Source organism: Frieseomelitta varia, unplaced genomic scaffold (assembly GCF_011392965.1).
Source record: "Frieseomelitta varia isolate USP_RPSP 00005682 unplaced genomic scaffold, Fvar_1.2 scaffold_976, whole genome shotgun sequence".
NCBI lineage: Eukaryota > Metazoa > Arthropoda > Insecta > Hymenoptera > Apidae > Frieseomelitta > Frieseomelitta varia.
The window spans coordinates 765,013-791,432 of NW_025110785.1; the positions used below are offsets into that span (position 1 = coordinate 765,013).

A 26,420-nucleotide genomic window follows, 5' to 3' on the forward strand; every position below is an offset into this window, starting at 1 on the left:
CTAGAACAATATATTTGACACTGAAGTCAAACAGAAGAAGAAGGAACTCAAAATATCACCCAAATGTAAATTTGTCTTTTATAGAGCTTGAAGTGGTTCCAAATTTTTTGAAGTTACTCTTTAAGAAAGAGCGACACTATGATTAATCTAGAAGAATATATTTCTATATATTAAAATCAAATAGAAGAAGAAGGAATTCAAAATATTACCAAAATATAATTTTGTCTTTTATAGAGCTTGAAGTGGCTCCAAACTTTCTAAAGTGACTCTGTAAGAAAGAGTAACAGTATAATTAATCTAGAACAATATATTTTACACTAAAGTCAAACAGAGGAAGAAAAAATTTCTGTTAATAATGTAGAAAACACTTTGATATTTCATCGAACATCAAAAATACTCCCCCGTTGCCTCGTGATCTTCAAACACACCATAGATTTGTCATTTTTCCGGCGTCAAAAGCGCCTCTTTGATTCCTCTATTCAATTTCCAACTGTTAAAAATCCCCGCTCCCTGAAAACACCGAACGAAATTTCCGGCACGTCGTTCGTCGTAACTCGGCCACTGTTTAGAGAGGTGGCTTGGTTTCAGCGCAACGAAACGCGCGTGCATGCCCGCCACCGGGACAAAAGGTCCCATTTTCAATTTTCCGATCGGCGCCCGCCGGGGGACGCTCGGATCTCGACAAACGAACGGGATAATGGGCTTTCCACGTAATCGAAGCACACCGGGACACCGTTTCGCCGTTATGACTGGGGCCCTCTTCGCCGCGATCTTCTTGAAATATTCAGTGGCCGCCGGAAGTCGCCGACCGGTTTCTACTCCGGGAGATTCACCGATAAAGAGAAAATAAATAATAAACGGCGGCGTTTTCTTATCCGGCGCCGCGGATAACGAAATTTGTCCGGGAGGGCATGCATAATACAGATACGGGAAACGGCATCGAACGAGCCTCTGGCCAAGGCGCACCGCGCTGACTTCTTGTCTATAATGGAATCTGTGCGCGCGGGGGCCCGGCCAATTTCTGTGGGATGGTATAAAGCAAAGAAAACCGGGACGGGGGCAGCATATAACGGTGGCGAGTCATTCAATTTACAGGGATCCACCCCCTTCCTCCAACCCGCGCGCCCTTTTCCGTTTCCAACTCATCTCGTTCAGTGCAGCCTCGGTGGCTCCGAAACTGAACTGAAGATGAGCCAAACTCATACCGGCTCTTGGCTAACCACCGGGATGGTTCTAGCCTAGGCTACACCCCGCAGCGATGGCTACGAGCTACCAACCAGCCAGCACGACGCTTCTTCTCGCTTCGCGCCCTTCGTGAAACGGCTGGTATACACACCAACTTTCTTCTGTCGTCGATATATGTGTGTGTGTGTGTGTGTGTATCCGCGCTACCGATCCCCGATACCGATTTCAAGGAATCGATTGCACTCTCGTCCGAGCGCGATAACAAGTTTTCCGTTCTGGCAAGTTTTGCCGTTTGCGACCACGGCGGGCACAATCCTTCGGGCACAATCAGAATTACGTGGGTTTCAGATAAAACAAAGTAACGAGCGAGCATCGGTGGCGCGGAGCGTGTTAAAAGTAAGAAATAACATCTTCCCTCTTCTTCCTTTTCTTTTTCCTTTCCTTCCGTCGGCTTCATTTTCAAAATTCGTCTCGCGCGTCATTCTCATTATCAAATTGAAGTGAAAGTATAGGCACGTGTGCGAAATCTATCTCGAAGTAGAGTGCCCGATGCTCGAACGAAATCTCTATTTCAGACTTCATTTCTCTCGTCACGTTCAATTTGCATAATCACGGCGACACGCCCGATACGTTTTCGTAAATTTTTCATCCGGTTCCTCTCATTCTTGAACGTCTTTCTCACTTGTCCCGAAGAGGAAAAGAGAGGAAAGAGAAACGAGAGAGAAAGGTCACCGCCAGCGATGCGGAGATCGCTGAGCAATAGATCGCTCTAATTTCTCTGCGCAGTAATCTGAATTTATGTAGGGGGTCCCTGTTTCACCCCACGTACCTCGAATGTCATTCAGTGCTCTTTGACACGTTCACTACCCGCGCGCGTTGTGCACAGCCGTCGGCAAAAATCTTCGTGTAACCTTTACGCTGGAAGATTATTTTTAGCGAAGTCGGTCTCTGCGTCGAGGCTCGATACGAAGTTAACTTCAGTCGCTTCAAAATTTCGTCGATATCCGATTCGTTCGCTTAATTCAATTTACGTTCGATTAACTAATTGCTGTGTTCGAATATTTAATTACCATTTAATTTACTTTTATTTAATTTAATTTACTTAATTACTATATATATATTCTTTCTTAACTCGAATCTTGATTAGTTGAATTGTACATAAAACAATGTACATAAAAATTTTACTATTATTGCTATTATTACTTTTATTATACTATTATTGTACTATCATTACTATTATTATTTACTATTGTTACTATTATTATGTACCATTTACTTTAACTTACCAATTACTATATATATTCAAATCTTTCTTAACTCATAAAAATTTTACTATTATTACTGTTATTACTATTATTATTTACTATTCAATTTAACTTACCAATTACTATATATATTACTACATATATTCTTTCTTAACTCATAAAAATTTTACTATTATTACTATTATTACTTTTGTTATACTATTATTGTACTATTATTACTATTATTATTTACTGTTATTTACTATTATTACTATTTTTATTCGCTATTTACTTTAACTTATCAATTATTATATATATTCAAATCTTTCTTAATTCATAAAAATTTTACTATTATTACTATTATTACTATTATTATTTACTATTCAATTTAACTTACCAATTACTATATATATTCAAATCTTTCCTAACTCATAAAAATTTTACTATTATTACTATTATTACTTTTATTATACTATTATTACTATTATTATTATTTACTATTCAATTTAACTGACCAATTACTGTATATATTCAAATATTTCCTAACTCAGATTTTAATTAGTTGAATTGTTGAACAATGTACATAAAAATTTTACTATTGTTACTTTTAATTAACTATTATTTACTATCATTACTAATATTATTTACTATTCAATTTAACCGACCAATTACTATATATATTCAAATCTTTCTTAACTCAGATTTTAATCAGTTGAATTGATGTACATAAAAATTACATAAAAGAATCATGAAAGCGATCAGTTGCACATCTGGCTACCTAAATTGAGAAATTTGTAAGAAGACTCGATTATCAAGGTTTCGTATGAGATCGAGTACGTTCTCATAAGCGAGATCATAATTTCATATACAAACGCAGAAGAAGAAGAAAAGAAAGGAAAAATATGTGCATCGCGTGGGAACAGTCTCGTTAGATCGTACAACATCGTGGAAAGATGAAAATCTGACTGGCAGCGACGTTGAAACGAGACTAACACGTCGGCGTGCGCTGAGGCGGCGGCCAAAGTCATTAAGCGGAATTTTTGGCGAAACACGGCCGGTGATAATCCGCGACACGCTTCGTTTTCTTGCCTGCGTCGAAAGAAAAGTCATTAACCCCGGCGGCTACTAACTTCGAACTGGCGTTTCTCGCCGATGGGACGAACACGGGCGGAAATCCCGTGTATACACAGGGCCCACGTAACACGTAAAATTCATTTGCCTCGGCTTAATGGCCCGTGAACTTGTAACGTTGTTGTTCGGGAGTTGATCGTTCCGTCGGAATAATAACGCGAATGCAAATTGACACGACACGCGAGACACTTGCGAGTTATTTAATTTGCTCGAGGATTACGGTTTCGACGGCGCCACTCCTTTGCGCAATCGCCCCGGCGAGAAGTCGACGGCGAGTGTGCAAAAATTATTTCCGTAAATTTCGACGAATTCGCAATTCTGTCGAAAAAAAATTCCCGAGCAGTTGTAAAATTTCGTGCGGCCCGATCGGTTCTCGGAAAATTAGAAATTGGAAGATTACGGGGTTCGACGTGTAATAGATGCCCGGGCGACGTAACCGTCGGTGAAATTTAAAAGCGCCGGGATTAAATTTGTATGGATCGGACAGATGTATAAAATTCACGTCCGGCGAACGTGAGTTGCAGGTTCAGTTCGTTTAAATCGCAGCCGCGGAGGGTATTTCCATTTCAAACTTAAGGATTGAACGATTGATCGAGAGCGCGAACGGTACCTGTCGATTTCGACGCGTGATTTATGCAAGATTTCTCCTTTAATTACCTTTGATAATCCTCGCGTTGCCTCGCGACTACGTTGCAATATAAATTCACACTGTAAGAAGCAAATTGAATTCACTTTAAACTCGTGAAATCCCCATCGCGATCGCGGAGAAAAAGAGAGAGAGAGAGAGAGAGAGAGAGAGTGGGGAGAGTGGCAAGTCGCGCTACACTCGTAACATAATTGCAATTTAGAAACTAATTATTACTCTTACAACGCGATGCAAATGAAAACGCGGCCGTTATGAATTGAAAATGGCCCCTCCATCTCGCGTTATTCCGAATCCCGTAGCGAAATTAAAGGCGGGTCGTTATTGCTTATCGCTAAAGCCGCGCGAATATGCATGAGCCACGTACGGGCGCTCGTGTGTGTACACACGCGAAACCCGAAAGAACGCGATATTATAAATGCCCCGGCGTGGCAATTGCCCTAGATCTAGCGCATACGCTAACTGATTAAACGTTAATATCGTTGGACACTTCGCACGAAACCGGGATTGTAACCGTGTTCGTGATAAAACCAACAACCGCCACCGATATTTCCTGATGGCCAAACAGATCGCGCGTTCCGTCCATTTCGAAATCCCCGATCAATCGTTAACTCCTTTCGCTTTCGTTCCTTTCCACTTCCTGCGAGAAAAGAAACAATAAATAGTCACGTCCAATCGAAACGATAATCCTCGTCGAAGGTAAAAATGGCAATTTTCGTCCTATCCGTTTCGGATCATTTCGTTTTCGCGAGAAAAGTAACAATTAAGTTAAAAATGCGAAACGAAGAATTGGACAATCAGTAAACAATTTTTATCGTTTAATCTCGCGAGAAAATTAGGCACGTTCCTCCGTGCAAATGGTAATTTTTCGTGAAATATTTCGAGTCGCGATTCTTTAAAATTATTGCAGTTTACGCTTTCTTTTGCCAATTTCTCCACGGATCGCTTGGCTTGGTATAAGAATGTGTCACTGTTGTGTCACGACGCAGCAGCAAGTAATAAAAAGTTGCCGGGGGTACAGCTTTAAAAACGATTACGCCAAGTTCTAAAAGACACCTGCTTAAGCATTCACGAAGTGGTAAACAAAGGTAACGTAACAAGCGGGCGATGTAAAAATTATTTTGTTCGAAAGTTGTAAAAAATTCCATTTAGTTGAACATTGAGGAACTTTGTTCTAGACTGGATGCTCGAAATGTCCATCGTTCATTTTAATGAACAGCTGAGCCCATCTCCCTCAGAGATAATCTCCGAACGTCTACATAGGTTATCTCACGCTCTTTCTTTCAGCTTTGACCAAGTTTTTCTTTTTTTTTTTTTCTTTTTTTTGTTTCTCTCGTTCCTGACATCGATGGATTCGTCGTATGATTGATACAGTGAAAGCTCTCTTCTTTTTGCGGAAACTCATAAATAATCACAGATGGTCCACGGATACCCTATAACTTGGAGATAAATGATCGTCGAACTCACGTTCATCGAGTACGTGCTTCTTCATCGTAGTTGGAGAATTTTTATCCAAAGTCACAAACTGCAGACGTAATAATTCATTCCTTTCGGGGATCTTTTGCTTTTTCAAATATATCGTCGCAGTTGTATCAGAAACAGGTTTACTGGACTTAACCCTTATAATCCCACGGGGCCGTTTCCATACGCTTTCTGGCCAATATCCCTTGTTAATTTTTCAATCAAGATATACTGCAGATGGTCAATTTAAAGGGAAATATACATTCGATACATTCGAGTAGCCGGCTATTACGAGAATTTAAAAGAGTCTGGATCAAACGTAACAAATCTCTCAACGATTATTTAATAAACATTTCAGTAGATTTCTCGCACTCTTGGCACTCGCCGCGAATTTGATCAAAATTTACCTTTATATTCCCTAGTTTCCCTCGTCTAGCATCGTGTTAATCCAATTTCTGTACATCCATCTCACGGTTTAACCGCTTACTCTGGAATGACGTGCCACGCACATCGAGAATTTTTCGTTCCAAAATTGTAATATTTTCTCAGTCTCAAGTATATTTACAATATTAATATATTTTTAAGGTATATGTATAATATTGTAATATTATAAATTGTAATATTTTGTAATATAAATTATAATATTGTGTATTTATAAATTGCAATATTTTCTTAGTCTCAAGTATATTTACAATATTAATATATTTTTAAGGTATATTTATAATATTGTAATATTATAAATTGTAATATTTTGTAATATAAATTGTAATATTGTGTATATATAAATTGTAATATTTTCTCAGTCTCAAGTATATTTACAATATCAATATATTTTTAAGGTATGTGTATAATATTGTAATATTATAAATTCTAATATTTTATAATATTATAAATTATAATATTGTGTATTTATAAATTGTAATATTTTCTCAGTTTCAAGTATATTCACAATATTAATATATTTTCATAAATATATTTATAATATTAATATATTTTCATAAGTACATTTATAATATTAATATATTTTCATAAGTATATTTATAGTGTTAATATATTTTCATAAGTATATTTATAATATTTAATATTATCATATTTTTAAGATAAGTTTATTGCTTCTTATTTCTATCCAGTGTGATATCATACCGTTCAAAAAAGAAAGCGACGAATTATTGTATACGGTGTTCGGTCACTCGTTATGGTCCGCAATCGGTTGCCAGTGGTTAGGTCCAAACCAAGAGCGTCCGTGACCGAGATTGAGATCAAATAGTTTCCAAATTTTTAACTCCCGTGCCCGAAGCTGTGCCTGACCAACAAACTAACCCGGTTGCCGACGTATGTATGTACGTACGTACATGTTTCCTGAAAGATTTTCAGCAACAGTCTCTCTCGACTGCGAGAAATCGCTGCTTCTGTCAGCTTCCAAGTCAGACGAAACTACCGAGAAATCGAAGAAACCAACTCGAAAGAAAAGGGGGAAAAAGTGTTTGTGGAAGGGCAAGAAAGTCACGGGCATCGAGACGATCGAGAGCCGCGAAATTGGAAAATCTGAGATGAGAGCGTTTCTCGCATTAAGCGAGGACGTTGGTCTCGTCTTAATGAATAGTCCTCGTTGCCTCGTTGAACGACGACGTGGCGGTCGAGAATAAATTACAGGTCCGTGGCCAGGGAAGTGGACCCTTTAACGCGCGCCCCCACTTTAATTTATGCATTTCTTGACCCGCACTGGCGGACCTGGATTCCTACCTGTTGGTCCCTGGTCTACCACCTGTTCGTAAGAACATCTTCCCTCTTCGTGCTCGACAGCCGGCAAGAGCAGATAACGTCGAAGACTTTCGAGATTTTTTTTCGCCTCGCCTCGTAAATTCAGAGGCGAGTGAGTTCCAACAACGTTGGAAACTAGTATACGAAGGTCGCCGGTTGATATTTTAATACTTATACTAACTCGCAGCGTAACTTCGACACGATCGTATTGCAGGTGTTCCACGAACAACGTGGAAACTGAAGAAACGCAATTTTCATGATTAAAATTTAAAATCTCAATTCGATAACTGTGAATTTCCACCACGGCTGTGAGAAAATGTGAAGGGCACATTTACAAGAGCACAGAAGCGTCGAGCACATTTACATTTTCGAAAGACAGCTGTTCCACGAACGTGGAACTGATGAAACGTGATTTTAACAATTTTAATATTTCTTTCAATTCGATAACTACGAATTTAAACCATGGCAACTAAAAAATAGCTAAGAAGAAAGAAAAAATAGGAAGAAAGAAATTATAAGCGCCAAATACATTTATATTTTCAAAAGATAGCTGTTTCACGACCGTGAAACCGAAGAAACGCAATTTTAATAATTTTAATATTTCTTTCAATTCGATAACTACGAATTTAAACCATGGCAACTAAAAAATAGCTAAGAAGAAAGAAAAAACAGGAAGAAAGAAATTATAAGCGCCGAATACATTTATATTTTCAAAAGATAGCTGTTTCACGACCGTGAAACCGAAGAAACGCAATTTTAATAATTTTAATATTTCTTTCAATTCGATAACTACGAATTTAAACCATGGCAACTAAAAAATAGCCAAGAAGAAACAAAAAATAGGAAGAACAAAATTATAAGCGCCGAGCACATTTACATTTTCAAAAAGCAGCTGTTCCACGAATGAACGCAATTTTAACAATTTTAATATTTCTTTCAATTCGATAACTACGAATTTAAACCATGGCAACTAAAAAATAGCCAAGAAGAAAGAAAAAATAGGAAGAAAGGAATTATAAGCGCCGAATACATTTATATTTTCAAAAGATAGCTGTTTCATGACCGTGAAATCGAAAAAATGCAATTTTAATAATTTTAATATCTTTTTCAATTCGATAACTACGAATTTAAATCTTGACCACTGAGAAATAGCCAAGAAGGAAGAAAAAAATAGGAAGAACAAAATAATAAGCGCCGAATACATTTACATTTTCGAAAGATAGCTGTTCCACGAACGTGAAACCGAAGAAACGCAATTTTAACAATTTTAATATTTCTTTCAATTCGATAACTACGAATTTAAATCTTGACCACTGAGAAATAGCCAAGAAAAGAAAGAAAAAAATAGGAAGAACAAAATTATAAACACCAAGCACATTTACATTTTCGAAGGGCAGCTGTTCCACGAACGAACGCAATTTTAACAATTTTAATATTTCTTTCAATTCGATGACTACGAATTTAAACCATGGCCACTGGGAAATAGCCAGGAAGAAAAAAAAAAAAAAAAATGAGAAGAACAAAGAAAAAAAAAAATAATAAACGCCGGGACACATTTTACATTTTCGAAAGGCAGCTGTTCGATCCGAGACGGGTTTTCTCGATAACTCGTTACGAGATTCGAAATAGTAGGTCCGACGGCGAACGCCCTCGGATTTAACGCCGTTTAACGAACCGAGCAGCTATTAATTTACCGGTCCCGATCCAGAGCCGGCCACGGGAGAAGGGCAATATTTTCGAGGGAAACGGAAGACGGCTGGAATTTCTACGCCGGAGGACAGATGTTTCCCGCGCGATTTATCCCTTGTACACACCGGCCCCGGTTCTGTATCGATATAATCGGAAAAGGTGAGAGCGCGATCGCCCTCGGCGATCTTCTCTCGTAATGGAACGCCACTCACCAACTCACGGATCGAATATTATAACGGGCGAAGAGAAGAGTGAAGAGGAGGATCGAGGAGGACGAGAGCCGTCATGCCGTCATCGATGGCCTGGCCATGAAATTTTCATAAAACGATCAACAGGCGCGCGAGGCGAATGGGGAGGACGGTTTTCGTTGAAAATCGTTGTTCAATCTCCCGAGTCGTCCAAGTCGTCCGCGCTCTCGTTTGAAAATGCTTGCCGGCGGTTGCGAGAAAATTATGCAAATCACGAGACTGAACGTCAGCCCCCCGTGTGCTCGGTACTTGGGGCGAAATTGGTAGCTTGATAAGGGTCGTTCACGACCTCCAAGGAGAAAGGGCTGGACGCGTGTCTACAGGGTGTCTTTTAACTGGCGATATACGACGAGCGATGATAAAAACAAATTGAAACGCGTACGAAACGTTTAAAAATCAGTCTCCTTTCGTGCAAGTGCTCTTCTCTTTTGAGGAAATTTTTTCTTCCATGTTTTATGGTTTGTCGGTGCAAGATTCATTCGCGCGTGACGAGTTACTCGGAGCATAGTCTGTACGTCTGCGTACACATGGACACAGACAGAAAACCGGACAGAGATGGCTACTTCCGTATAAGTTCCAGAAGAGGATGCCGGAATCGGGCACTCGATCGGTCATCGAGTATCTCGAAACGATTTTACCGCGGTATCGTAGAGTCCGTTCCCCGGTGAAATATTGCTTCACGCAAAGAGAGACGGAGACGATGCCCGAAGGAGGGAAAGCCGACACCGAGGAAGAATAGGCGGGAGCGTTAGAAGAACCGTATGCAAAGGCGGAGAAGCGTGGTGTGTCGCGAAGGGTGGAAAACGAGTAGGAAAAAGCCCTGTGCAATTGCAATATGGATAAATATCCGGGGCCGAGACGAACGGCCGACGAACAAAGAGAAAAGAGAGAAGAAACTCGGCACAGCTAGAGAAATTGTTCGGGTTACTGCGAAACGAAACGAAACGAAACGAGACGAAACGAGACGAAACGAAACGAGACGAAACGAAACGAAACGAAACGAAACGAAACGAAACGAAACGAAACGAAACGAAACGAAATCTCTCTTTCTCGCTGCTTCTGTGTGTATGTATACGCGGCAGTCGATAAACCGCGCCTGCGTAGCTCAAACACAGAAGACCTCAACCCCCGTGAGAGAGTCTACGGGGCTCTCTCTGTGCGTCGCGTCGTCACAGCCGACGTGTAGCACGGAGAGTGCTCCTTTGCTGCACATGCATACCTCCGTCGTTCGGCGTTCCCGAATATTAAAGATATTATATTATTATATTATAATATTATAATATTAAATATATTAAAGATACCCGGTGCGAGAGTCTATTGCGAGTTTCCCGCTCCTTTCGGCTCGAGCCGAAGCCGCTGCACGCTCGTACCACGGGGCTGCTATCTTCCGTCTCGTCTACCAGTCACACCCAATGCTTTTCATACCGCGCGCGATATCATTTTTATTGTCGACGCGAGTGCCTCTTTCAGCGGCAAGCTTCTCTTGTTTCCCGCCCTTCGTTCACGTCTCCTTCCTATTTTTTTCTTCCGTTTTATTATTTTTGTTCTTTCCCTCCTTTGTTCTTTCCTTTTTCTTCGCCCCCGCCCTTCCGTTTCTAATGAATATTAATCACCAACCCCTACACTCCGCGAAAGAGATCGTTGCCTCTTTCATTCGCCTTTTTGTTCCTCCGCCTCTTCCTACCGGTTGGACAACAAACATCCGCAGACGTCGTCCTGTTGCTTTGACAGTGGGAAAAAGCCGTCACACAGACGGTGCTAAGTTCGTTTGCATGGTAACGCGATAGCGACGCGTCTTTCCGGCGTAATCCGCGCCGCGTGTCGTCGTACGCGCGTTTCAAGACGCAATCGATAGTCTCGCGGTCGGCTTCCCGCTGCGAAAAAAGAATAAAAAGAAAAAAAGAGAGAGAGAGAGAGAGAGAGAGAGAGAGAGAGAGAAGAAAGAACGCCTTTTTCCCACCCCGTTCCGTGATTTTCAACCCTTTATCAGCCGACGTGCACCAGGCTGAAAACGCTGGAATTATGTTGTTGAATTATTTAGTCGGCGTTTCGATCGCGACAGGCCGCGCAGCCCGAACGAAAAACCATGCTGCTGCAACCGCGATATAATTGACGTGGTACGCACCCCTTCCCCGTCGCGAGACCATGGCTAATTAATATTTCATTAACGACCGGTGACAACGTTAGTTGTCCATTCAATCCCTTTCTCTCTTTATTTTTTTCTTCTTTTTTTAGTTGCTTTCCTCGATAACGTGTACACGGAAAGCGTCGGCCTAAATTCGCGGTAGGAAGAACCCCCGAAACGACTGGAAATTCGTAAGATCGAAATTGAGAAGGACAAAGATCCTTGGCGAGTCGAGCTTGGCTGTTAGATTAATGAAATACAGTGCAAACGGAGGACGTGAAACGAAACGCGAGTGAAATTTGATCAGATTTCATCAGAACGTAAACTTTTAATCAAAAAAATCCATAACTTGTACGGGACGCGCGAGTTTGTGCCAATTTGCCAACTAAAAAACTCGGCGAAGTAAATCGAAAACGTAGAATAGAGTTTTTTTTTTTTTCCAGGTCAATTCTTCAAAACTGAAACTCCAATTCAAACTCTATCTTTTCCTAAACGAGGTCTTGAACGAAACATTTTCACTCCGCGTTTACTACTTGTTTCTGAATGACACAGAATGATCTTTCGTCGATTTCGTCTCCAGTGACATTTTATTAGCCTCGATTCTCGTGCTGATTCTTCAACCGTAGACTCTGTCTGACTTCACTCGCGTTGACGTACATGTTAGGCCTCGCGATTCGAGCACAACGAATTTATCGTTGTTCATCGTTCAGCCAATTTTCCCAGTGTATCGCACGATCGTTTCGCGCGGAGAGATTTCAACTGTCCCTAATTTTTACGCCGTATGATTTACTTTACGACTCGAATGTTAATTCCTCGCCTCGGGGCGATTTTTCCTCGTTTCCTTTTTTTCTTTTTTCTTTTTTTTTTCATTCTCCACTCGATAAGTCCGGTTTTTATCGGCGATGAAATATAGGAACGTTTCAGGCGCAGCAAGGCACGATTGGATGTGATTTACAGCGAGGAACCGAGGCTTTTCTTCTACGACGAAAAAATTATAATGAGGGAACGTATGGGCGTCAGGAGAAGCCGGTTCAACTTGGCAGATGTTATGGTGTCGTTGTTTCGGCGGTAAAGACGAAGTTACAAGTGAGCTGAGCGACGTTACAATTCGAGCGACGAGGAATCTTTTCAACGAACGAGGTTTTTCGCTCAGTTTTTTCCCTCGCAAATTAATGCGACGCGTTGTCCCCGTGAAATATCGCCGTAATAAATCCCCTCCTGGAATTCCTTGTTTTTTGTTTCTTCTTTTTTTTTTTTTTTTTCTTTTTCAACAGATTAGCCGTCATGCGAGAAGTTAAGATTCATTTCCACGCGAATTTCATGCCTCTCTGTTTCACTTCTCGCCGAAACGAGAGATTATAAATGCAAAACACGTAAACGGACTGGTTACCAGAACAAGGCTGCAAACTTGTCGCTATTTGAGTGTGATTTTCTTTTCAATTCACAATTCAATTTAGATAAATTTCGTCGCGATAAACACGTTCACGGAAACATTGTTCTCTCGTCGGATGAAAATCTAATCTCCTCCTTCTCCCGGAGGAAAAAAAAAAAAAAAAAAAAAAAGAAAAAACAAAAACTCGCGACTTCACGAATTCGAGTTCGTATAATCTTCCGTTTCGTACTGTTACTAAACAGTCCGCCCGAAAGTGGACAGCTTTAAACACCTAATAAGAAAAGTTCCACCGCCCGAAGCAGTGGAAAATCTTCCGTGTGCCTTCGTCTCTCGAAAGTGTAACAACAAACTTTCTCCCTCTGTTTCCACCTTCTCCCCCCCTCTTCGCCATCGCGCGCGCACTTTGTTTCCTGTCTTCTCGAGAACTTCCTGTCTCTCCCTTTCAGCACTTTCCATTCTTCCCTCCATCCTCCTTTTTTTCCCGCCCCTCTCCTGTTACTTGTTTTCATACGAATCAGATGGAATATACCTTCCCATCTGTCAGTGAGGATACAGTGGATCCAATTACAGGTGTATTCTGCGGGCTGTCCGATTAGTTTGTCGCGGTTTGCCGGGAAAACCGGAGATTAAACGGGTTGCTTCTTCCTCTTTTAAACGCGAATATGTTGCATATGCTGTCGCATACAGATACAGCGCCGATCGCTGATCGCTTATCAAATAATTGGTATCGTGATAAATATCTTTCGTCCCATTGCCCCGTTTTCAAAACGTTGATGCCCGATCGCGTTGCGTTGTGTTTTCGCAACGTTGCGTTGTGTCTCGCAATACGAGCGAAACGAGCAACCCTTATTTTCCCCCTCCACCCCCTTTTCCCACACTCTTATCTGGCCAACGGGTGGCGCGTCTTAGTTTTTTTGCGGCCCAAAGCCGGAATGCCCGGCGAGCTTTTTACCGGCACGGTTTTTACTATCGCGTTAAATATGAATTTATGACTCGGCGAATACAATGCACGTTGGCTTTAGCCCCCGGCATAGTTGCCCCGGGGACTTTAATGAGATTTTTCACTGAATTTTATGTTTCCAATGTCTTTTCCCTTTTTCCTTTCTTTTTCTTTTTCGCGTGAAATTGTTTGTTGACAATTTTTCTCTGCCTTTTTCTTTTTGCCCCCTCTTTGTTCGCAGTTGATATGCGTTTAAATACGTAGGAATTTCAATTGAGAGTCGCAGAATTTTCGCGGCGTCATTTTGAATTAAACATTGCATCGGTGCGTCGGTATTACGCGCGGAACAATTCACATTTTTTACAGCCGATATTAATTATTATTTTCGACTCTTAAATCGCGAGTTTTGAACGTTTAAGCATGCAGTGTATCGATATCCTTTCTTCTTCAGTTAAAAACAACTCGGCGAGTACAATGCACGTTGGCTTTAGCCCCCGGCATAGTTGCCCCGGGGACTTTAATGAGATTTTTCACTGAATTTTATGTTTCCAATGTCTTTTCCCTTTTTTTCTCTTTTTCTTTTTCGCGTGAAATTGTTTGTTGACACTTTTTCTTTGCTTTTTTTTTGCCACCTCTTTGTTCGCAGTTGATATGCGTTTAAATACGTAGGAATTTCAATTGAGAGTTGCAGAATTTTCGCGGCGTCATTTTGAATTAAACATTGCGTCAGTGTGTCGGTATTACGCGCGGAACAATTCACTTTCTTTACAGCCGATATTAATTATTATTTTCGACTCTTAAATCGCGACTTTTGAACGTTTAAGCATGCAGTGTGTCGATATCCTTCTCCTTCAATTAAAAAACAGTTGAACTTAAAAATTAAAAGTCATAGATCTTTTAACAACGAAATAATTTACCGACAATACTGCCGAAAGGCGGCGCTATTTTATTTACAGATAAATACACGCAAGTACGCGTTATTTATTTCCCTCGAATAGTTAACACTCGGCGAGTTTCAATTATCGACGTTGCAACGATCAACCAGCTCTCAACGTGTTCTAAAATCGAGACTTTAATCCTCCTTTCCGCTAATGCACGGACAAGCCAGCGCGGAAATTTTATCGGCTGTACGCCACGCGCGATTAAAGATTCACGTGAAATTCTCGCTGAACAATCGTCTGGGGCGCACAATGCCCCAATCTCGGAGCCCTTGCGAGCAGAAGCTCACCCTTCCCTCCAAGAAACCGCGTATTTAAGAGCGAACAATTAATTTACAAGAAACGGCGACGATGGACGGTTGGTTGTTTCGTTGGCTATCCGAGGAATCGCCGTGTGTTTCCCCCGACCCCGTGGAATTCTTTTCGATTCCTTTGTTCGATTCCACGGTTGTTGTTGCCACGATGCGGTAAGTAATCGTATTGTTCCACGCAGAGCTGGAATAACGCGGTGGCTCGTTTGTCGTTTCGAGCCCTCCCCAAGTCAATTAATGGCGCAGTTGCCGTAGACAAAAGAAATCTTTCTCAAGTGGATTTCCTGAGCCGTGACCTACCACCTACGGTAGGGGGCTGTAAACAAAGCCAGTCGGCAAACAAAGTTGGTAACAAAGGCAAACACGATATCCGCCCTTCAAAGTGTCGTGCATAAAGTTGAAGTGCAAGGTGCAAGTTCACCAACCGGGGGAGGACGCGCCTCCTCCTCCTCCTCCTCCTCTTCCTCCACTTTGAAACTTAAATCGTAGGACACCAGCCGCGAAAAGTGGCTGCGAACTGCCGTAACAGTTAAAACGTATGTGTACGCTCCATGTACGGCACAAGTTCGCCGATAAATCTTCCCTTATCGAGCTTCTCGCGGTGACTGGGTGTACGTGCGTGCTCGTGCGCGCACGTGAATGAACGGGCTACATGTGTGGTTGTTGCACGTAGAGACGGTTTGTGTGGATGAGTGGAAACAAGCGAAATCTGTTACGGCGCGAGATCCCCCCGCCCCGCAACACCGACGTGGAAATAATTTCAATTATGAAGTCGTTCGTTCGTTCGTTCCGTCCCTCTTGATAAAGACTTCCAACCTGTGCGTGGGAGGCTGCTATCGGCAACGGGATTCACCGAGAACAACAGGTAGCGCCGCGATTCTTATTGTTCGCCGTCGCGAGTTATTTCAAGTGTTACCAGAAACCTAACGTTTCCCCTTCTTGCGCGCCGATGGAAAACTTAACTATCGCCTTGGAATCGATTGAGTTGATTTTTAAAAGCTACGGAGTCCGTCAATCGGACAAGTATCGACGCGGTCGCGATCTACGTCGTTCGATTTTTGAACCTTGTATCGCGACGAATCCGACGAGGTCCGTGAGACGCGAACGAAAATATCCATCGGCCGTGAAAAAAACGGGAACGGAAGCGACGATTTCGGCATCCTTGATCGCATACTCTACATTTCTAATGTTCCCGGGGATCGGATGTCGAAGTCAGGGAAGGACAGACTTTGAAGAAGCGTCGAGACAGCTGCAGCCACCTCGAAGAGACGATTCGACGCGGGGATAAAGCGGTTAGGCTCCTATCCATCTTCTATTTCTTCGTGTTCTTCTTCACTCTCTCTCTTTCTCTCTCTCTCTCTCTCTCTCTCTCTCTTTTTCTTTCACTCTCGGCCTCTCCCACTCTCATTCCTGTCTCGTTCTTTTTTCTCCCTCTGGCTCGAATAGAGGGAGAGATGTGTATCTCTGAAAATAGGATTGGTGCGGCACGCATTGTGCCGAGGACACTGTCTCTCCACCTCCGTTTCACCTACCCTCCCCTATCCTTGTATTTATAGCCCTCCGGCTTTTCCACCGTGCTTCGCGCCCTACGACCGCTTAATTCGACCGCTCGCGAGAGAAAGAGAATACAATCTCTCCGGTCGAGAGGCGAGCCGGCGTCAATAGCCACAAGCAAATGCCTTCCAACGAGGATGCAACACAAGGGACACCAGGTGGACTTCCTTGCTACTTACGTCCCTCCGGTGCCGGTTGCCGGTGTTCCTTTTCCTTTTTTTCTCTCCTCGCTCCCTCTTGTTCTTCGATCAACTCGACAAAGGAACGTATAATTGGGTTTGCCGGCGAACACGCGCGAAAAGAACACGCAAGGATCAGGATTTTCTATCCAAGACTGGTTCTTTTTATCTTGACTTTTTTTCTTGTTGCTTTTTTTCTTTTTCTTTTTCTTTTTCCTTTCATCGAACTTGCTGCAGATGTAAGTCAGAAAATGACGCGTCTTTGTCGCCCGTTGAAAATCCGCCTTTAAAGATAATATTTCACGTGACCGGAAAGGTTCGCTCGTGTTCGAACGTGTTTGTAAACTTGGTTTTCGAACGATTGTGCGTCAAGTGTGCTCGAAAAGCGTATCGCATATGGCGAACCCGGCGACATTTCGAATACGACGTTTCGATAAACACTGCGGGCCGCTGTATTTGTCGATAAATGTAACAGTAAATCTTGGACAGTAAACTAAAAATCTTCGATATGTACTTCGAGCAAATCCTTCCGATCCTGTCTTCGTCAAACACCATAAAAATCCTGCTCCTCTATTCCTTTTCATTCCCGTAATACTCGACAACAGCCAAACACATTCGTCATTTCGTTCTTTACTCCCCTCCCCCTCCACCAGAAAAAAAGCATGTACAAAGAAGATTTATACCTTCGATAAAAAAGAAACAAGCGATATCGTTTGTTCTACAACTTCCTCTCGAAACAAAGAAATACACCGATTTCTAACAGCGTTCCCAAAGTTCTCCAAAGTACCGATATCATATACATACAATATTCTCGTACACACGCACGAAACATTCTCAAAGAGTTCGCCCGCCGCAAGTAGCGGGCCGAACGATAAAATGTTTGCAAACGTCTCGCGGTTGCTCGTTGGCGGGTAGTAACGTCGAATACACAGACCAAGAAGATGTAACGATCCGTCTGTTCCGTCCTACGTTTATAACCGAGCCGCGAGAAACTCTTCCTTTCATCCCCTGGTTGTCGGATAGAAACGCGAGCAGGCAGGCAGGCAGGCCAGCGTCAAACGCTCGGGTTGGAAAGCTGCGAAAATTCCTACACACGGACGTAAACTGTCCCGGTGCACTTTCATCTCGCCCCCTTCGGGCCTCTTTTGCCCGGCGCATTTGTGGCCCATTTTCACAGGCCAGGGTTTTTAAATGCGATCGCTGGCAAGGAAATACCTTTTCTCCAGCCAGGAGGAAACTAATCAGAGTGCAGAGCGTGCACGAGGCGGATGCGTTCACCCGTGAGCCAGAAGGAGCACACAGAGGGCCAGGTGTTAGAGTTGTGTGTGATTTACCAACGAGCGAGTTGGAAGTCGATCGACCATTCCGAGTTCGGGAAAGTGGCCCGGGTGAATATCCCCCTCGCGGTTATTAAAATTTCCCACGGAGCTCTCCCTCTCTCTCTCTCTCTCTCTCTCTCTCCGCCCTCTGTTTCGCAATTTCCCTTTCGTTCCCTCTCGTTCTCCCCCCTTTCTGTTTTCTTTTTTCCGTTTTTTCCTTTCTCTTCTTCTCACCCTATCGGGCAAACGATAAAAACGCCAACAGACGAAACAGACGCGAGATTCCAGATAATCATACTCTGGACCAGTTTCTTCTGGCCCTACTGCCAGAGAGAAGTCTCGCCAGAGAACCCGCTTGGAGATCGATTCGAAAGCAATCGTATCGGACGGTGCATTCAGACCTTCGCTTTAATTGTGTGAAATCTGCTGGCTTTGTTTGCCGCGAGAGCCCACTGTTTTTAATTGGACACAATGGATTCTCGATGGATTCGAAGAATTATTTGACTTCGTCATTTTTTCTTTTTTTCCTTTTTTTTTTTTTTTTCTCACTGCATATTTCCAGCCTGGCTGAAAACTTGCTTTCTGCAAATCTCATCCGGCCCGTGAGTTCGATCCGTGAGTGTAATTATACTGAACAGAGATACGGTTCGCAGTGTGCCAAAAGTTTTGTAAAGCGTATCACCTTACGTACGCGCAAGATGATGTACCTGGCACATTAACTTCTTGTCTGCGTCGTCTCGTTTGCAACGTTATGTGACAAAGCGACACAATGTGTCGTAAATCTGTCCCTCTTGCAAGTTAAAAAGAAAAAAAAAAAACGACGGAATTATTTATAAATTAAAGAATGAAACTCGAGGCATCGACCCGCAATTTATTCAGGATGCTTTTTAAATAAATTCGTGCCCGTTATCCTCCTGTTTCCAGCACAAAGGGAATTAATTGGGTGTCGAATATAAAATTACCGGCGATATGAAAAACGATTTTAGAGGAATGTTGAAGTGTTTCGCGAGAGCTGCTCTCCGAATGCGAGCGAACACGCATTTTTACGTTTTTTGTTTTTCCTTCTTTCTGTTCTATCAGGTATCGAAATCACATTTTTTTTTTTTTTTTTTTTTTTTTTTTTTTTTTTTGTTTCTTTTAATTGCTCGACAGTCGTTAGTGCGATGCGCGATGAATTTAATGCGATTTCCAACCGGATAAAAATCGAGCGATATCAAATCCGGAAATCCCCAACAAAAATCTCTTTGAAACGATTACATCGGTTGAACTAATAAAACGAATTGCAAAAGTGAATCGCTTTACTACCTTGCCAATTATCAAACGTGGCAGATGTGAAAAAATAGTGCAAATATACAGAACGAAATTAATTCCCGATGTAATCGAGCGTAACGAAATTTCGTCCGACCGCGTGGATTGATTTCTCCCTGTAAAAGAAAATGTCACCAGTCGTGCAAATGCCATCGTACAAGATCAAAGATCAAACATTCGTGTTGCCACGAAAATCATTTCATTTCCCGTGAAAATCTTAGAAAAATATGGCGAGCGATACGAGACCTTTGGCAAAATATTTTACTTTCACGCGTATAGTATTTTCATTGTTACTTGCCATCGCGTTTTCGTTACCATTTTTCCTTTCTCTCTTCGTTCAGCGCACTTTCATTTATCATTTATTACTATCATCGAGTCGAGGCTTGATCGAACGCGCCATTAGCCCGCTGTTATTGGCAACTTAGTGTTCAATATTTAATTAACAACGGCACTAAACCAGCCGCGTTCAATTAAATCGCGAAATCATTTCTAAATTATTATCTAGTTAAACATCGCGTCCCATTGTTTCCAGGCAAAGAACGAGGCCCATATAAACGGTGAACAAGAACGGCAAACAATAGCGCGGGGCATGTTCGACGATGAAGACCCGACGGTCGGAAGGGGAGAAACGTTTCCCGTCGCGATATTAAACCCGATTCCGCGAGACCCAGGCAATCTGCTTCGCGTAGAGCATACATCGGACATTATTAATCAGACATTCAAACCAGCAGTGGCGTGGATGTTTGTCGACGAGAGAGGCAAGTGGACGCGAGCATGATTTATGAACTTCGCCGATACTACTTGGAGGGGTAGGTGGTCGTCGCAGCGTGTCGCCCAGCCTCGTGGCCCAAGTCGTTTAATTTCGCCGATTTTCTCGTTAACCACCACGGGCAACAATTTAATTCAATAGGGGGATTAGCGAGAAAGGGGCGGGGGTAGAGAGAGGGTGGCCAAGAACGCGCGTTCCGTCGCGTACTTAATACCGCGATATAAGCCGATGTTAATAATCCGTCCGGGAAAATATTTTCGGCCGGCTTTCCCGCGGAAAAATAGTAATATCCAGAGAACGGGGTAAGGGGTGCATTTCATTAACGCGTTCCACCCTCCTGCGAAAGAGAGTTATCAGGATTAGAAGTATATCTCCATCCCCTTGTACGATCGACCATCCCTCTTCCATTCTTCCGATATCATAGCTCTCTCTCTCTCTCTCTCTCTCTCTCTCTCTCTCTTTCTCTCTCTCTCGCACGATAATTTACTGACCGAGTAATTTCAGCGAGCGAGTAGCAAGTTTTAAGTTTAACACAGACTTTTGTCGTGTTAACCGGCTTTCAATAATTTTGCAATTTACACGGAGCTGGTCAAAGTTGAGCGACTTTCAGTGAAAAAGCTTAGAACCAGAAAATAATCCGTGTTGGCTACTTTCAATCTCGATTGCGCAGTGAAACAACTCGCTGCTGCGAATGTGTGTCCATCAATCGTATTTATACATACGGCCCGTGTGACTAATTGCACACAGACTTCTGTTTACTAGGAAATTTATGTTGTTATTACGCGCAGTGGTATATTTATCGATGTAACCTCGAATTTCTAACGTTCGCAAAATTTCGCCAATCACATTAGTTGGACACACGTGCAAGACGAAGCAGGAAATTAATTACGAAGTTCCAGCCCCCGGTAATGTGTGTTTTCTGGCGATGGACGTGATTTAATATATTTAACAGTACGTTGGAAATCGGTGACCGGCTGGTTGGATCCGCCCGTTGCCCGCGGTTATATTCACGTTTAACGATAAACCATTGAACCGTGCCGCCGGCTTTTGTGACCATGGATTTTTGCGAAATCATATTAACCTTTGCCTGACAATAATATTCGCTGCCGCGCCGGTTTGATCGTTCATCGAAAATTGCCGTCAGTTAAGGAGATCTTAATCGCGTGGACGCGATATTAGCGGGGGCCTGGTAGCCGAAATAAAATATCGACGCCCTCCGCTGGCAGGTGTTGCCGAATCGAATTTTGTCGTTGATTATCACGTATATAGGGGGATGAAACGTCCTATTTGCGGACGTTATCCTATGAAAATCAATTTTATAAATTATTCTACACCGTATCGTGTAATGTGTATAATGTGATTATTAATCCATTAATAAGTTAATGGCCCTGAAAGATCGTTACGACGGGGGACAGGGCTATGTATGCAGCCGATACGTTAAAATGCGCTCGTTAAATGCGATAATTAATCTCTTGCAACAATTACTTCCGAATCTTCAATGGGAAGAGTGCATCATTTGCATAGCTGATGCGAATCGAAAGCGTTTTTTCTTTCGCGAGTTAAAATAATTTATTGTTAATTAATTGCGCAGCGTAATGGATAAAAATGATTTTATACCGAAGGAGATGCGTGCGTTTTTAGCAAATGAATATCCTTCGAGCCAAACGAATGCTAACTTTAGCAAATAGTTGCCGATGGTTGCTTTGAGGTCTTTGTGGCCGTATAAATACGCCTTTGTACCGAAAAGATTAAAAAAAAAAACTACTTAGAAATACATTCGATTCGTTATGTCAGAATTTTTCACAAACTACTGTTTAATTTTGAGTTAATCCTTAATAAAATGATTACTTTAAGGTCTCTGAAACTCTCTAAATATGCCATGTTCATAAATAAAAAGAGAAAAAAGTTACAAGAACTCATTGCAATTACGTTTAATTGAATACAGCGTGTACAAATTTACTTTATACGATTACGATCGTACGAAGGACCAAGAAAAAAGAAAAATAAAGAAAAAAAAAAACAATTGTTTCATTTGGCGTACAGCTGACTCGTCGCCAGAGGCGGACACGTCCGTGACTCACTGTCAGCGTGGAAGAAAAGGGTGGCGAGGTATACTTACACCGACAGACGTGGAGTTTCAGTACGTCTCCCCAGAGTTGTGCACATCGACCTGCGGTCCACCGTCGATTTCGCACACACGTCCTTGAGCCTCCGATTCCGGGCCGTGCGAGTCGAGTCGAACGGTCGAGCGAGCGTTGATCAACTGGCACACGCACCTTTCATCCGGAACGCACCGTTTGCACGGTAGTCCGAAACGAAGCCAACTAGATTTCCTCGAATCACTGGCCAGCCACGTGACTAGCCATGGGGAACAGTCGGAATTTGCGCGAGACACGAGCCCCGCTCGCTCGTGCAGCACATCGGATCTCGCTGTTAGCAGCGAGTCAGCGTGTACCAACTGGCATCGAGAGGAATCGAAACAGTAACAGTTCTTGCCATGGACTTGGTGTCAGGGACACAGACAGACAGACAGACAGACGACGGACGGTCGGTCGGTCGGTCGGTCGGTCGAACGAGGAAAAAAAAGTTAAGCACGTACTTTGGCTGCGACGAGAGAGAGACTAACAACAAAAGACACGGGAGAAGCAGAGTGGCTAGACTAGGACGGACAAACGAAGAACAGAGACAGAGAGTAGACAGAGAAAGATAGACAGAGAAAAAGAGAGAGAAAGAGAGAAAGAGAGAAAGACAGAGAGACAGAGAGAAATAGGAAGACAGAGATAGAAAGAGAAAGAGAAGGAAAAAGAGAGGACGAAAGACCGCGGTTTCTCCCTGAGATTTCGAGCTGCACTGCAAACGGGAACAGTCAGTCCTCACTGAATCGGAGTTTGCCTACGTACTCGCGGCTGTGAGACTTTGGGATCTGCGCAGTTGCTCGCTCACCACCACCATATCCACCACCACCACCACCACCGTTGCCGCCGCCACCACCACCACCACCACCACCGTCACTGCCACCACTACCACCACCACCACCACCACCACCACCACCACCACCACCACCACCGTCGCCGCCAGTACCACCATACCTTTAACCCCAAACCTCCATAGCTCCTCTCTCGACTCCCGACAACCCTAACCTCCGGTCTAGGCAGCGCCCTAACTCCGACTGACGAAAGCTCCAAGCGACGCGTGAACGCGAGACTTATTCTTACTCGGTGAAAATTACTTCCAACGAAGTTACCGGCCCGCGGATTAAATCTATGCTGACGCACCGGAATCTAGTATGCACGTTGCCGTTGCGGTGTGCTTAGGCGCGTGTTACGTGCTCCGCCAGATGAATGCGGTAATTACGATTCAAAATCGACGGGTTGCCTCGCGGGAAATCGATGGCAATCGGTCGCGGCTCAATGAACGATGCGCGTCGCAAGTTGAATTACACACTCACCTTATGATCATTCCGCTGAGACGTTTTAACGTTGTTGGCACTCGATGATGTTCGCACACGAGTAATTTCATTTTGTCTTAACAATGCAAGTTACGCCGTTGATGGCACGAAAGCAACCACTTGCGTTGGAATTAACTGGATACTCGTGGCCACAACTGCTCGCGTGCGATGTTAAGAATGTTTCCGAGCACACTGCCCGAGAATACTCTCTTTATCTCTCTTCGCACATTCGTAACGTGTTCGCCGGGAGTATTATTATTACGACCCCCGAGGAGGTTTCTCGCTTCCGTTGAAGGAACAATGCTCCTAATAACCGGTGATTAGACGAAATCCTTGGTTTCTTATCGAAAACAACCTTCGTGACTGCCTCTTTGTAATCTATTACGGCAAACGTTTGCATAATTTTTGAAATATATATCACACAAGGTTGTAACAAGTAAGAAAAAAAATTATCTGCGTCGTTTGTTTACCTAGAGAATGTATTTTAAGTGAACGAGAGGAAAAGGTGGAATCACGCTCTGCCAATGAGATTCACGATCAAAAATCAGGGCGAACAGGAAAGAATCTTGTCCGAGGTGAGACGCTTCCTAAAGTTCGTTGCTCCGTACATGTTGTCTCCGCACAGTCCGTGGAACGTTGGCCGTTTGCCAAAGTCATTCTCACATAATTTCAGGGGAGTATAAGCGCCAAAAAATACACGGAACTCGCGGCTATAATTCCAGCATAAATCTATTAAGCGAAAGAATAATCGGCGTAGTTCTGGCAGTAGCGAAATGTTAACGTGACTGGGCTTAATTAAATTTGATGTGTTCACGCGATACCGGCTATCGTTTTAATTCACCGAGATCACCGAGGCGTGAGCACGTCGAAAGGTTGGCCTCCTCATTCATTTGCTCTTGTTTTGTCGCAGATCGTATGATAATGCGGAGTCATACTTTTGTTAATTACCCTCTGTGTTACAGTCAAGGATGTCGCACGTTATGAAACAAAGTGATGAATGATAGCTTATTCTTCCATTCTGACGCTTGTATCTGATGTTAAGCTGATGAAACAATGTTCCTTCTGCCTCTGCAATTATTGTGAAATAATTAAAAAAAGAAAAAACTTGTTCCTTTTTACCGGTGAAGAAATAAAACCGTATATATCTGATCGAGATGGTAAACGCCATCTAGTGATCCGATATACTAAACGAATAATTTGATTGCACGTCGATAATATTATTGTTTCTCTTTTCTCATCATTTTCTCTCCGATTTATAATTAACTTGAACAGATTACGAAATACGTCGACATCTCGCAAGTTCATCGAGTTCATCAATCAAAAATAATATTAATTTGCATTAGGTTTATCAATTAAATAAAGGAAAAACGATATTTTTATACATCGTCAAATGTAATAAAAATGATAAATTAAAAATAGAAAAGTTAAGAGTGAAGTCACGAGTATATGAAGAAATGTTTGTCCAAGATAAGTTTATGCTAATTTTTAATTATTGAGTACGGATGAATAAAAACAGAAGTCAATGTAATGACCTTAAAGCTTTGATAATTATATTAGTGCATTAAGAATAAACACGACAACGGTGAAGTAAAGTGAAATACAAAGAGCTATTTTTAAACGCGTACATTAAGCTACAGGCTATGAAGAACCGAATAATACCAGATAAAATTACTATTCGTATGGTTACTCAAACGTTTTTTTCTTTTTTTTTTTTTGTTAACGTTAAACTGTATAGTAATTGAATGAAAAAAATTTAATACACGAAATTAAATAAGCGACAATATATTGTATTTGTCGAATCTTGTATTAATGAAAATTTCAAGAACATTCATTTCATAAATAAAATTATGCATACAATTGCTATTTCTAGTCTTCGAACGCTGTACGTGATATTTTAATAACAAAAAAAAAGAAATATGTAAAATGTAAATATACGTACGTAAATGTAAATGTACGTACGTATGTACGTCTGATGGTTCTTCTCGTTTCATGTTAGAAAGATGGAGTTAACATCGTGACGCGATTGTAGTAAAGGGGAAGTTAATCTGAGGCGATAATTCAAAGCCACGTTATCGAGAAACCTAATGTCAATTGCAAAGTTAATCGATGTTCTCTCTCTCTCTCTCTCTCTCTCTCTCTCTCTCTCTCTCTCTCTCTCTCTCTCTCTCGTTCGCGGTAGAGATACGAGTGAGGCTGGCAGGTCGTTGTTCCTAGTCAAGATCATGAGATCCCTAGTCCCGACATTTCGCAATGCTGGCGTAATGCCTGACCTCCGCTTCCAATTCTGCCGAATGCAATTCTTCAGAATTCGACGTGCTGCACTCATCACTCAATCACGCATTGACTACGTGAACAAACGCTTTCAGACGTACAAGTGACACGTACCATATCCAAGCCATATCGATTTCCCATTGTCCTCTATAGGCATCCAATATACGTACACCTTTGTCATGTTATGACAATTGATGCAAAAATATAACACTGACGCAATTAACATCGCGTTTACAACACTTTTGACAAAAGAAATTTGCATGCAACTTTACCGATAAAATTATTACGTTTATTTTCTATCAAGGCACAATTTCATATTCGATATTATTTGATGCAGAAATAAAGCGTAAAAACAATTTTGTATAATGTTATTATCACAAAAAGTTGTTAAATAATTCTTTAGCTGACGTTTGAGCAACTTTCAATTATAATAGTTGCCCCATCTCTCGGTTTGACCCTAACCTAAGCTGTACACCTTGAAACATGTACCTACATACATATAT

At 42.2% G+C, this 26,420-nt stretch overlaps 1 protein-coding gene across 4 annotated transcripts in view; it reads right to left on the reverse strand.

The window, feature by feature from the left end:
- LOC122538215 (protein artichoke-like) overlaps nucleotides 1-26,390 on the reverse strand; it is a 40,769-nt gene extending 14,379 nt beyond the window's left edge. Inside the window, exons 1-4 of one of the 4 annotated variants that reach the window (XM_043672099.1) lie at nucleotides 26,032-26,390; nucleotides 25,586-25,930; nucleotides 24,117-24,714; nucleotides 23,647-24,024 (exon numbers count right to left, since the gene is read on the reverse strand). The gene's annotated coding sequence lies outside the window, so the exon portion shown is untranslated. Of the gene's footprint in view, nucleotides 1-22,317; nucleotides 23,142-23,646; nucleotides 24,025-24,116; nucleotides 24,715-25,585 lie in introns of those variants that run through there. The other 3 variants (XM_043672097.1, XM_043672098.1, XM_043672096.1) reach the window with 3 other exon arrangements.
- Between the last annotated feature and the right edge of the window lie 30 nt (nucleotides 26,391-26,420).